This window comes from Panthera pardus, unplaced genomic scaffold, assembly GCF_024362965.1.
Source record: "Panthera pardus isolate Hobbes unplaced genomic scaffold, ASM2436296v1 HiC_scaffold_20, whole genome shotgun sequence".
Taxonomy (NCBI): domain Eukaryota; kingdom Metazoa; phylum Chordata; class Mammalia; order Carnivora; family Felidae; genus Panthera; species Panthera pardus.
In genome coordinates, this window is record NW_026526766.1 from 82,044,043 (window position 1) to 82,049,488 (window position 5,446).

The following is a 5,446-nucleotide window of genomic DNA, read 5'->3' on the forward strand; positions in this document are numbered from 1 at the left end:
CGGTTATGAGTTCGAGCCCCACATCAGGCTTTGTGCTGCCTGTGTGGAGCCTGTTTGGGATGCTCTCTCCCTCTCTCTGTCTCTCTCCCTCTCAAAATGAGTAAGTAAACTTTAAAAAAAATCATTAAAAAAAAAAAGAATCAAGTACTGCTTCCATACTACAACATGTATGAACCCTGAAAACTTTATGCTCAGTGAAAGAAACCAGGCATAAAAAGCCACATATATATGTATGATTACATTTTTTAATGTTTATTTATTTATTTTGAGGGAGAGAGAGAGAGCAGGAGAGGGGCAGAGAGAGATGGACAGAGAGAGAATCCCAAGCAGGTTCCGCACTGCTGACAATGGGAGTCTTGTGTGGGGCTCGAACTCACAAACTGTGAGATCATGACCTGAGAGAATATCAAGAGTCAGATGCTTAATCGATGGAGCCACCCAGGCACCCCTGTGTCATTACATTCCTATAAAATGTCTGGGATTGGCAAATCCATAGAGACAGAAAGTATATCAGTGATTGCCTGGGGCAGGGAAGTTGGGGAGAGTGACTGATAACAGGTACAGAAGTCTCTTTTGGGGTAACAAAAATGTTCTGGAAACAGTGGTGATGGGTGCACAACCTTATGAATATACTAAAAACCATGAAATTGTACACTTCATTTATTTATTTGTTTGTTTATTTTTGAGAGAGAGACAGAGCATGAGCAGGGGAGGGGCAGAGAGAGAGGGAGACACAGAATTCAAAGCAGGCTCCAGGCTCCGAGCTGTCAGCACAGAGCCCGATGCAGGGCTCGAACTCAGAACCATGAGATCATAACCTGAACCAAAGTCGGACGCTTAACCAACTGAGCCACCCAGGTGCCCCTAAATTGTACCCTTTAAAAGAGAGAACTTTCTGGCATGAGAATTAAAGAAAAAGAAAAAAAGGATAGCTAGCATTTACTTGGTGTTTATTCCTCCAAGCTCTGCATTAAGCTCCTCCTATATTGCTTTATTTAATCCTTACAACAAGACTACCAGGGAAGAACTTTCTTATACCTGTAGACAAGGAATTGAAGCAGAGAGAGGTTCAATAACTTGCGAGAGGTTGCACAGCTATGGTGCTAGGCACGTGCAAGTTCATTGGAGACTGCACGAGGCGCCTCTGAGAGCCCACGCCCGGCACTTTGCACCTTTTCACGTGACCAGTCTCACTGTCCATGGAGGCCTGGGGAGCAGACGTCTTATCTGATGACTCCCTGCTCAAGGCCTGGATCACAGTCATTTACTGAATGGACGGAGTCTGGTGCTATCTTTGCCCTCTCGGCCGGTTTGCAGAGAAATCGACTTTTCACAAAAGCACAGCATCCGCTGTGACATCTTAAGGCTGCCAGGTGCTGCTTCACACTCACCCTGAGGTTGCTGAGACAGAGGCAAGAACCACCTCAAATCGAGACAAAATGCATTTGTGGTTTTGGAGGAGAGTCGTTAGAAGACAAAGTCTGTCTTCCAAGGCCAAGGTTGCTCCAATTCCGCTTACTTAAAGTAGAAAGAAGACGATCCCTGCCCCGTGAGTCCGAGCCAGCTTGCAGGAAGGAGGGTTTTTTGCTGAGCATCCACCACTAACCGCAGGAGAGAGCAGACGGGAGACAGTGGGAGCCAAAGCAAACATTCTGAAACCAGAGATAATGAGAGAAGGTAGGAGGAATGGGAACAGGTTTGGAGGCCAAGCAGGAAGCCGGTCCGAGAGGAAGGGTGGGAAGGCAGGAAGTTTTCCACACTTTTATGAAAAGATGGCCCTCCTGAGCTTTGGGAGGAGCCCCCAGGACCCTGGGTCAGCTGAACAGGGATCCGAACCACAGAGGTCCGGCTGAAACTACTCCCACAGCCTCCTCCTGGGCCTCCCTGACTCCAGCCTTCCCCCTCCACCAAGGTGTCCTTCTCACATACAGATTGCACCATCCCTCCGCTGCTCAAAACCCTCCCACAATGCCCCATTTCCTATAGTTCAGAGACCCCTCCGTACAACGCCTTCCAGGCCTCTGTGTCCACATGCTGGCCCCGTCTTCGTGTCTCTTCTGCCTCCCTTCCCACCTCGCTCTGTGGTACTGCCTCTTATTCTTCCCTAAATGAACTCTGCCTTTCCCATTTTTTTTTTTTTCCTTTTCAGATATATCGTGCCTTCTCAATTCCTTGAGGGACTGTCTTCTCCACTTCTTTGAGTCGCCCTCCATGTCTAGCCGGTGCTGGCTATGGCCCGGATGCTCACTAATTGCAGCAAGAACTAACCAAGTCACCAAATAGTGGATAACAGGATTTCGGACAATGAACCTGTCTGGTAAGCTCTTATGTAACCTGATGTATTAGGTGGGGTGCCCCAGCAAGCAGACCCCGAGAAAACACTGGGGTCCAAATGAGGCATTTGGGCGGTGAGCACCCACACAGGGTTCTTTCATGAGCAGGTGTCATTCCGAGCGCCTGAGGCCCCATCTCCCCAGAAACTTCTGGGAAATGGGGTGAAACGTGGCTTAGAGTTGTTCCACTCCAAGGGGCAAGGGACACTGGGGGTATTTACCTGCCATCTTCCATTTGTCTTGGGTGAGGGCAGATCCCCCCGAGCGTTTACTCCTGGGCATCTGTGGATCTGGAGCCCCACAGGCAGGCTCCAGATGAGTGGGAGGGGGTGGAGGGAACAGCCACAGGGGCTGCTAAGTTTGTTAGTCTTCGTCTCAAATGTGGGCCCATTCTCCCAGCCTCTGTGACTTTGCTTATGCTGTTCCCATCCCTGAACTGCCCTCTTCTGGGCCTCTTCTCCACCACCCGGTGAACTAGGACACCTCCTTCACGGCCCAGCCAGATGGTCTCTCTCCAGGAGGCTTCTTCTGACCCACCGTGGAGGAGTCGGTGCCTCTCTCCTACCAGCTCTCATGGCACCGGCCCTGTGTTGTCACCATGTACGGTAACGGCCTGCGGTCCTGCCTGCCTGCCTGCCCATCTGGACTGAGAACTCCATGAGGGGAGGGTCTCATCTGGTTCATCTGTGTCCCTAGAGCATAGCAGTGAGGGAATAATTGAATGAATAGGCAACAGTAATATCAGATAGTTACTGAGTGCTTACTGTGTGCCAGACTGTGATCTAAATTCTTCACTCAGGATGACTTACTTAGTCTACACAGCCACCTACCCTAGAGGGAGGTGCTGTTACCATCACCAACTTAGAGGAGGCATCTGAAGCACAGAGGACTTGAGGAACTTGCCCAAGGCCCCACAACTCTAGGGACAGAGTGAGGAATGACTGAGGGGCCCCTCCTAGTCCCTCAGGTGCTCCTCACCCACCAGGAGCAAGGCCAGGACTGGAGACTGGCAGCTGACCCAGGGCTCCTGGAAGCTGTCTCGGGCTAAGAAAAGGTCTGCTGGGAGGATGGTGAGCAAGGAAAACACACAGGGCTGCAGAGAGGGGCCTGGAGCCGGGGAACCTCACCATGTCGTAGATGAGTGAGTTACAGAGGATCAGAGCGTGGGGTCCCACGAGGAGCAGCCGGGGTCAGGCCGTGAGGGTGTCAGGTCAGAGGGCAGTGGCAACAAGAGGTGCTTGTAGCCACACAGCCCCCTACAGACTTCCCATGTGCTTCTCACCTCACCCCAACGCCATGGCATGGGTTAAATGAGTCTGCCCAAGGTCACCACCAAAGCTGGGACTGGAAATTAGGTGTATCTGACCCTGAAGGCCACGCTCTTTCCACTGTCCCTAGTTCTCAGTCAAGATAGACCTGGGGGATCAGGCTTTCCTTGAAGGCTGGGGGGGAGGGAAGGGGAAACAGAGTACCAACATTAAGTAGGGCTCCCAGTCCATACCAGAAAAATCTCAGTGCTTTCTCATCACAACCTTAGAAGAAAATGGTGACCTCTTTCACCATTAAAGAAACTAAGGCTCGGAGAGGTCAAGCAACGCAGCCAAAGATACACAGCAAGGATGGGGTCCCAGTACAATTAGGCCCCAAAGCATAAAGTCTAGCAGGTAGATAGAAGAAGAGGGCATTGAAGGGATTGTAGAATGGGTTTTGCCAAGATGGATTTGACACTGGACTGTTTACCTACAATCTACTGATCCATATCCCTCATACCCAGAGATCCCGCACAGGAGACAGCCTGCCAGAGACTGGCAACTCATTGCCGGTCTCTGGCAGACATCCGTTCAGAAAGGATGAACATTTCATGGGAGTTACAGGGCAGGTTTAGAGAAGACAGTCTTCTAAGTATTATGAGTGAGACTTTGAGCGACAAAGTTAGCTTTTAAGGAATGCTAGGCTTCTCTTTATTACGTTACATGGGTTTGGGATCAATAGGGAATTCAGCATGTAGTTAGGGTGGAACACACATAACAAAAACCAAAGGTATTTAAAAATTAAACACCAAGGGGCGGCTGGGTGGCTCAGCTGGTTAAGTGTCTGACTTCAGCTCAGGTCATGCATGATCTCATGGTTCATGAGTTTCAGCCTCTCATCGGGCTCCATGCTGACAGTTAGGAGCCTTCTTGGGATTCTCTTTTTCTCTCTCTCTCTGCCCCTTCCCCAAGCATGTATGTGCTCTCTCTCTCTCTCTCTCTCTCAAAATAAATAAATAAACTTAAAAAAAATTGCCTGGGTGGCTCAGTTGGTTGAGTGTCCAACTTAAGCTCAGGTCATGATCTCACAATTCATGGGTTCAGGCCCCACACGGGGCTCTCTGCTGTCAGCGCAGAGCCTGCTTCGGATCCTCTGTCCCCTCTCTCTCTGCACCTCTCCTGCTTGCATTTGCTCTCTCTCTCTCTCAAAAGTAAACGTTACAAAAAAGCATTAAAAAAAATAAACACCGGAATGCAAACTGGTGCAGCCGCTCTGGAAAACAATGTGGAGGTTCCTCAAAAAATTAAAAATAGACCTACCCTATGACCCAGCAGTAGCACTGCTAGGAATTTACCCAAGGGATACAGGATTGCTGATGCATAGGGGCACTTGTACCCCAATGTTTATAGCATCACTCTCAACAATAGCCAAATTATGGAAAGAGCCTAAATGTCCATCAACTGACGAATGGATAAAGAAATCGTGGTTCATATACACAATGGAATACTACGTGGCAATGAGAAAGAATGAAATATGGCCTTTTGTAGCAACATGGATGGAACTGGAGAGTGTTATGCTAAGTGAAATAAGTCATACAGAGAAGGACAGATTCCATATGTTTTCACTCCTATGTGGATCCTGAGAAACTTAACAGAAGACCATGGGGGAGGGGAAGAAAAAAAATGGTTAGAGAGGGAGGGAGCCAAAACATAAGAGACTCCTAAAAACTGAGAACAAACTGAGGGTTTATGGGGGTGGGTGGGTGATGGGTATTGAGGAGGGCACCTGTTGGAATGAGCACTGGGTGTTGTATGGAAACCAATTTGACAATACATTTCATAATAAAAAATAATAATAATAAT